The sequence below is a fragment of the Embiotoca jacksoni genome, unplaced genomic scaffold, assembly GCF_022577435.1.
Source record: "Embiotoca jacksoni isolate LCO1_2020_lvr unplaced genomic scaffold, fEmbJac1.0.p SCAF_22, whole genome shotgun sequence".
NCBI lineage: Eukaryota > Metazoa > Chordata > Actinopteri > Embiotocidae > Embiotoca > Embiotoca jacksoni.
The window spans coordinates 10,231,968-10,240,973 of record NW_027185363.1 but is presented as its reverse complement, the minus strand read 5'-3'; positions in this window follow the sequence as shown (position 1 = coordinate 10,240,973).

Here is a 9,006-nt window from a genome sequence, read left to right as displayed (position 1 = left end):
GTCCCAAATAAAACAGTCTGAAGTTTCATCATGTGTATGAGAAGTGCTGTATTTCTTAATAATAACAACCAAGGTCTTCCTTTGCTTCTCTTAAAGCCACTCGATGCTACAGTGGGTTATTTAGAGAGAAGCGTTCAAAAGGCTTTTCACTCTGCTGACCGGAAATAACGCCACTGAAAAGTTAAGGAAGCGACTGCTGATCGGTGGGGAGGCTGAGAGACGACTTTGCATCGCGGCCAAGGCGACACTGCGCTGAGTGGCTTGTCACGAGCTGGATTTATCTGACACGCACAGTCCAATTACTGTTCTCCTGCCGCAAGTGGCGGTGTCGCTGCCTCCGGCCGCCCACGAGCCTTAGTTTCATTGGCTCCCTCAAACAAACAAAGGGATGATGGCACCGTGCAATTCAGGGCCGCTAATGAATTCTCTGGTGGACAATCTCGTGCTCCTCTCTGCCCATAGTGTCATCCGGATGAAGCTGATGAGCACGAACAGCAGCGCAGTGGGAGAACGAAGGAGTCACACGGTAACAGGCTGTGAAATGTGAGTGTTTGTATTCTGCGGAACACTAAGAAAGGTTCACTCAGAGCACATTGGAACAAAAACACAGATTCATTTCTATGTATAAGAATAAAAAAAATAATAATACAGAAATTCACAAAATTGTGGACAGGTAGTTTTAAATTACAGTGAGTGTGGGACTCGAGGGTCCTCATTACTCTGTAACTAGCTAATCACCAGCCACGGTGGCCAAAATGGACAATTAAAGGAGTCAAGCCATATGTATCTAAGTTTCTAACATTAGTAAATATCATATTCTACTGGTTATAACCAAGCGGCAACCAGCAGGGACGTCACTCATTGGTTCGTGAACGGCTGTTACGAAGCCTCTAGTTTGGATTTTGGCCGGCGCCATCTTGCTAGTTAGGAGCGGTTTGGAGTGACCATATTTGGACGAGCTGGGGGGAAGCGGGTGGTGGATCTGACTCAATCTGATAGGAAACCCGTGTCATACCCACGGATACCCGTATTTTGACTGTCAATCAAACAGACATGCCCCCCCTCCCCCCCAAACAAAAAACAAAACAAAAACAACAACACTGCTTTTTGAAGCTTATTTTCCAATTATTTTCAGATGGACTGCCTGAAAAATAAGAAGGAACGACTTTCACTAGCAAATTTAAAAACGACTGGTTAAAAATGTCTTTTCGTTAGATGGGAGTCTATGGAGCCGGAGTCTTTTTGGAGCCGACCTCTAGCGGCACTAGGTGACGTTGCAGCTTAAGGCACGTCCACCTCGGCCTTATTTTTCATACCCCAAAGCTACGTCCACTTTAATATACAGTCAATGAGTATACCCTGAGGTGGTAGAGTCAAATTTTTTTTTAAATTTCACTACCTATATTACCTGATTACTAAAACTGTTGCATTTACATGCAGGTGGTTATTGCTGATGCAGGTTCAGGTGAGCGAAGCCAAGCTTACCTACCAGTGTTTTATGTAATTCTTTATCCGTAAAGTCAAATACTTGTTATGGAGAAACTAATGTAGCAATTTCCTCCAAAATCTAAAATCAATAATACAATTACAACAAAAACTAAAACATTATAGATGATGGAAATATCATCCCTTTGTACCAACTTGAATAACAGGAGATTAAAAAGTATTCAACATGTTTGGGATAAGGTCAACCATCAGGTCATGCCACAGCTGTCCCTCTCATTAAATCTTTTTCTGTGATCTTGTTGTCAGTGTGGCAAGAAGTCACTCGACCGCGACTTGTTGTCAAAATTGTTGTTGACTTCAAACTCTCTGACTCCTATTGTTTTAATTTGCCTCTTCTCCACTATGTCTATCAGCTAAATGCCTGAAATGTGTATTTAATGAAGCTTAATGAAATGTCAGCTGTATTGAAAAAGCTTAAAATGAACAACAGCTACAAAAGGAAAGGAAAGTGAATGCGACCTTTAAATATTATGCATGCAAATACAAGAGGAGTAATTAATTTACAGCAGCAGCCTATGTTACTGAGACTAAAATGAATAGAAACTGCCTAACTTACATACAGTGGTGTGAAAAAGTGTTTGCCCCCTTCCTGATTTCCAATTTTTTTGCATGCCTGTCACACTTAAATGTTTCAGATCATCAAACTAATTTAAATATTAGTCAAAGATAACACAAGTAAACACAAAATGCAGTTTTTAAATGAAGGTTTTTATTATTAAGGGAGAAAAAAAAAAATCCAAACTCACATAGCCCTGTGTGAAAAAGTGTTTGCCCCCGAAACCTAATAACTGGTTGGGCCACCCTTAGCAGCAACAACTGCAATCAAGCGTTTACGATAACTTGCAATGAGTCTTTTACAGCTGTGGAGGAATTTTGGCCCACTCATCTTTGTAGAGTTGTTGTAATTCAGCCACATTGGAGGGTCTTCCAGCATGAACCACCTTTTTAAGGTCATGCCACAGCATCTCAATAGGATTCAGGTCAGGACTTTGACTAGGCCACTCCAAAGTCTTCATTTGTTTTTCTTCAGCCATTCAGAGGTGGACTTGCTGGTGTGTTTTGGATCATTGTCCTGCTGCAGAACCCAAGTTGGCTTCAGCTTGAGGTCACGAACAGACGGCCGGACATTCTCCTTCAGGATTTTTTTGGTAGACGGTAGAATTCATGGTTCCATTTATCACAGCAAGTCTTCCAGGTCCTGAAGCAGCAAAACAGCCCCAGACCGTCACACTACCACCACCATATTTTACTGTTGGTATGATGTTCTTTTTCTGAAATGCGGTGTTACTTTTACGCCAGATGTAACGGGACACACACCTTCCAAAAAGTTCAACTTTTGTCTCGTCAGTCCACGGAGTATTTTCCCAAAAGTCTTGGGGATCATCGAGATGTTTTCTGGCAAAAATGAGACGAGTCTTAATATTCTTTTTGCTCAGTGATGGTTTTGGTCTTGGAACTCTGCCATGCGGGCCATTTTTGCCCAGTCTCTTTCTTATGGTGGAGTCATGAACACTGACCTTAACTGAGGCAAATGAGGCCTGCAGTTCTTTAGATGTTGTTGTGGGGTCTTTTGTGACCTCTCGGATGAGTCGTCGCTGCGCTCTCGGGGTAATTTTGGTCGGCCGGCCACTCCTGGGAAGGTTCACCGCTGTTCCATGTTTTCTCCATTTGTGGATAATGGCTCTCACTGTGGTTCGCTGGAGTCCCAAAGCTTTAGAAATGGCTTTATAACCTTTTCCAGACTGATAGATCTCAATTACTTTCTTTCTCATTTGTTCCTGAATTTCTTTGGATCTCGGCATGATGTCTAGCTTCTGAGGATCTTTTGCTCTACTTCACTTTGTCAGGCAGGTCCTATTGAAGTGATTTCTTGATTGAGAGCAGGTGTGGCAGTAATCAATCCTGGGTGTGGCTAGAGAAAGTGAACTCAGGTGTGATAAACCACAGTTATGTTTTAACAGGAGGGGGCAAACACTTTTTCACACAGGGCCATGTGGGTTTGGATTTTTTTTCTCCCTTAATAATAAAAACCTTCATTTAAAAACTGCATTTTGTGTTTACTTGTGTTATCTTTGACTAATATTTAAATTAGTTTGATGATCTGAAACATTTAAGTGTGACAGACATGCAAAAAAAAAATTGGAAATCAGGAAGGGGGCAAACACTTTTTCACACCACTGTACCAATATTTAACCCAGAGAATTTTTAAACTAGTTTCCTGTACCATATATTACTGATTTATAGATTATTGTCCAAAATATGAAGGCAAAACTAACACATGCTATATAAACAACAGGTACTCCTTTTTTTTTTGACAGGTTATAAATCAGGTACTCGTATAGTGTTTTTAAATGAGAGACTTTATAGTCAGACATACCCGAAGGTGACAGTGGAAGATCGATGAAGCTGAAAACCCCGAATGATAGAACAGCTCTGAGAAGAAAAACAATGAAATATTTTTCTATCATTATTGTGATAATATCAACACTTTCCGAATCTAACTGTCAGATACTCCTGCACAGTGCTGTGCAGATAGTGCAGCTGTAATTGAATGGCTGCTCTCCAACACAGATTCATGTGAAGCCCCCTGAGTTCCCCTTCGTAGTAAATGTGGGCTATAAACAACACTGACATGACTTAATACCGGGTATGGATTTCCACTAACTGTTAGGTGTCAGACAAATACACTATGAAGATTTCAACATCATAAGGGTGTCTAAAACTATGATTACGACCTGCAAAGCAACATTTATTGATGTTCTCAAGCAACCTGGCACACACGCTTTATATTAAAGGGATACCCCGGCAATATTTCACGTCGGTTAACCATTGTCACAAGGCGTGTTACTCTGCCTGTAAAAACAGGTGCATAATGTCCGTCGGGACTCTGGGGGAGCGTTGTCTCTGCAGTCAGCTCGAAAAAACAGAGTAATCTCATGCTAAGATTGGACCAGAAGTCTTTGCGCCATTAGTGAGCACAAGGAGCCTGACAAGGTGCCGCAGTAAATTTTAATCATCAAAGATCCAATTGTTCGGTCTCTTCTGAAGGTTTCCAAGACGTATCGCTGCAGGTTGTTAATTATGTGCTATGTATGTTTTGCTAATCATATGCTCAGTCAATACCCCATCTCTGATGGAGAAAAATCCAACATGTTTTTGCCACATGAAAAGATCAGTAGGTGGTTTACACTGAGTATCAAAAATAAGTAACTGTAAGGGTATAGCTAGGTATTCTGAATAGTTAAAGAAAAAAAATTAATCACTCACTTATAATCACTTTTTTTTTTTTTATAAAACTGAATTACGGAGTGATGGAGAGGCAAAATGTTATTATATTTCTCACTGTCTAAGACACCAATATATTTTTTTCAGCAGATTTTAAAGGTGTTTCTTTGATTATATTTTAGAGACATATTTGTATATAAAACTTCACTATCACTACAACACAAAGAAAGGATTAGAATTTCAAAGTGATGGGCAGGGGATTATATTTTATCGCTATGATAAAGTAACAGACGTTAATGGTAGTTGTATGATAATAAACATTCTGTTATTGTCAATTCTATGAATTTCTGTGGTTTTTCATGCATGGAATAAAATTTTAAAAAAAACAACCTTTTATGAGGTTTTGTTTTGCGTAGAAAACTCTTGGCCGGATCTGTCTCCTTTTTTTGAGTAAAAGCATTAAGTACTGATGTTAATTTTTCTTTAGCTTGTGAGCCGGAGTGGCAGATATTTTGGGTCACAAGTTTAATTGGGGGCACAGTGGAAGGATGGAGTCAGGAAAGGTTATGGTGTGTTCAGAGTGAGCAAAAAACAAACCTCGGGATAAAAAGACAAAGTTCATGAGTTTAAGGCAAAAGGAGAAAAATTGTGCATCAAAGTTGGTGTGCATTAAAACTTAACTGAGCATTTGAGAGAATAAGAAAGAGAGAGAGAGAAGAAGATAAAAAAAAATGAAGAAAGAGAGTCACATATAGAGTAACAGGAGACAGGGTCTTGTTTGCTGTGGACGAGAGGACCAAAACTGTCCCTCTCTGAATACATATTCAGCTTTCAATCACTGACCATTAATGCAACTCGCCGTATAGAAGTGGTAGATTTATCTACAGGCGTCGAGCAGCACAATGGTCTGATGCATCACGAGACAGCTGATGGGAGAAAAGTGAAAGGCATGAAAAGAAAAGCAGCATTCAACTCAGTAAATACATTTTGCAATCTCGGAAACATCTCCTCAGCTAGATTTCGAATTCTACTTTTTCTTTGTGCCTTTTTTTTAAATTTTTTTTTATTCTGGATGCACGATTTACATATGGTAGATACAGTATGGCATCACTTGGCTGGCCATGTGTGGATGAAATCTCAGAAGCTGTAAAGCTACATTTTACAGTGCAGTTGTTTTACACAACACTGACATTTTAACTCTCTTTATCCTTCACTTCCCTGATGACATTTCAACTGCTTTCATCTGTGACTCGACAAATGACAACTCAACTGCTCTCACCATTTGCATATCAAGTGACTGTCTCATTGACAGTGACAGAGTTCATTTGCTTTCAGTGATTACACTGATTATAGCTGACACCTCAGCAGCTCCTTTCAAGTCTAAGGTCTTCACCTTTGAAGAAAAAAAAAGAAAAAAAACTCAACTTCCACTATTCATACATCATTTACTTTAACTGCTTTCCATGCTTCGACTTCAGCTGACTTTAGGTGACTCGTCCTTTATACACAGGGATTTAACTGTCACTTCCAGCTCAATTTATCACATACAGTCAATTTCATGGCCAGCACTTTTACTTCAACTTTATGAATTTTACTCACCACCTCAAAAAAAATTCTGTGTTTAAAAAGAAACTTTAACCTCTATTACAATGTCCATTGCAGTTTCAGCTTCTTTCAGCTAAAATGTAAAGGCCCCAGATTGTATAAATTTAACTTTCATTAGCTTTTTACATAGTAAAGCGGGTGTGGGTTCAAGATAAACACTGTGTAAGGGTCAAAACGATTAATAAACCCATTAATGCACACAGCCCTAATCCAGTAATCCAGCGAGCCGTTTGCACTTCCGTAATGTTAAGACATCATATCGTCACGGAAGTCTAAAACTGTATAAATCTGCCCTCCTCACCGTCCCCCTCTACCACCCGGACACAGCCTTCTTCGATCTGCGTCAAGGTAATGCCGGTTTTGGACATAAGTTACCGATTAATACTATACTATAGCATGTTGTCTGAAATATGAAAAAAAAGTCATAGTACAGCATTTCCTCAAAAGCACAAAAGAAAGTCACAGTATCACAGGCACAATGGTGAAGTGGTTAGCGCTGGTAACTAACTCACAGTGAGAAGGTCGTTAGTTCATTTCCTGCTGGTGACATGCATGGTCCAAAAAAATATAAAAACAAATAAAATAAATTTATAACAAAGTCATGCTGTCCAAATTATGAAAAATACATTTTTAGTCTGAAATGACAAAAAAGTCATGCTATAGCATTATGTCTGAAATGTGAAAAAGTCACACTATAGCATGTCGTCCGAAATGTGAAAAGAATATGTCGTCCGAAATATTAATAAAAAGTCATGCTATAGCATTATGTCCGCAATATGAAAAAACGGTCATACTAAAGCATGTCGTCCAAAATATGAAAGAAAAGTCATATTATAGCATGTCATCTGAAATATGAAAAAAGTCATAATATAGCATGTCCAAAATAAGTAAAATAAGTCATACTGTAGCATGTCTTCCGAAATATTAATAAAAAGTCACATTATAGCATGTCGTCCGAAATATGAAAAAAAAAAGTCACACCATAGTATACTGTCCAAAATTTGGACGAGCAGAACCAGTTGCAACGTTTTAACTTGCAGTTGTAATTTCCTGGTTCTCGTTCCTTATTCTTCTTTTTTGGCAGCTTTAACTTGCTCACAAACTCATGAAAGTTGGTGCCTGACTCGTGCAAAGGTTTTGTGACGTTTGGAGCAGACCTAGACCTTAAACATCAATTTCCTGTGTCACGGCCAAACATCAAACTTTGCCGCATCGCCCTGGTGACTCCCTTTCACAAAAAAAGCACGGGCTTCTCAATATATCATCATCATCATCGATGTCTTAACCCTCCCGTTGTCCTAGGGTCAAAATGACCCGCAGCTGTGTTCAACCAAGTTCTATTTTATTTCATTTTATTTTTATATTTTTATAGGAGACTTTTAGGGTTTCTTTAAAAGAAACCCTCACAGCCTCCTTGTCACCAATGATCCCAAAAAAATATCAAAATAAAATAGAACTTGGTTGAACACAGCTGCGGGTCATTTTGACCCTAGGACAACGGGAGGGTTAAGGCTATTCTGACCCGATTTGACGTCGACGTCATCAACCAGCTCGACGAAGCACGTGAAAGTATTCGGTGCTCGGGCCCAAATTAAGTAACCGTTTCCTGTCGGTGTTGCGTTCACAACTATGGCAAATTCAGCTTTGCAAAGGGTGAGGATGAACTGTCAGGTGACGTAAAACACGACATACAACCAAACAATATTCGCTGATAGACGTTATTGACACAGTGATGTAAAGTGAGTAGTTTAACACATAAATTAGACTCTTGTGGGTAAACAATAAGACATGCAAACTTTGCAGGTCTTGTGTTGTAGAATCAAACAACCGAGAGGAGAACATGTTCGTCACTAAAAGTCTGAACGAAAGCTCGGCTGTTTCCTAAATTAGCCTGATCATGGGGTTTTCCCTGAGGAGGCAGGAATCATCAGTCGTTTGTTGGTACTCCATCACTTGCTGTTTGGACCGAATGAAAGGCGTGGATGGAGATATCCTGCAGGATGTAGCAGTTGACGAGCACCCTGTATTATATATCTGAGAACTCAGTGACTGTTGTCAAAGTTTTATGTTGATTTAGAGCTGACTGTGACCCAGAATCAACCACATGAGGGCAGTAGGTTTATGAAAATATCCCACAAATGTCTTCTGTCAACAGAGCAAAGTGTCTCTGCCGAGGCGTCTCTCTGTTATCGACTCTGTTCTGTGCCCCAAACCTTCAGGAGGTGTCTTTTCAAGTCTGGGGGATGTGTGGGCTCGTAGAAGGAATTGCTGATCAAGTATGCTTTTTAAAGTGCATCAGAACGGTGCAGCCAGGCGGCTTCTTCTCACATGTACGTGTTCTTGTTTCGATAGAAGCTGCGAGAGACGCCCTTCAGAAATGTTAAACAAATATTTCTCTCTATACTCTCATACTGAGACACCATTATTCACGCTACATAAAATATATTTTTGAAAGTCTAAGAAACACAAATGAAATATGCTACTGGCTCAAACTTCCCATTGTGCAAACTTCAACACTCCCACGCGTAGTTTTGCTGTAAACTGATGACAAAAATAGTTGTGGAAAATATGAATTTGTGCAATAATTTCTCCTCTTGAACAGTTTTAACATATTTCTTATGGACACTTGTCTTTTGTCGTCTTCTTTAGTTGTGCTCTGTACTCACTAAA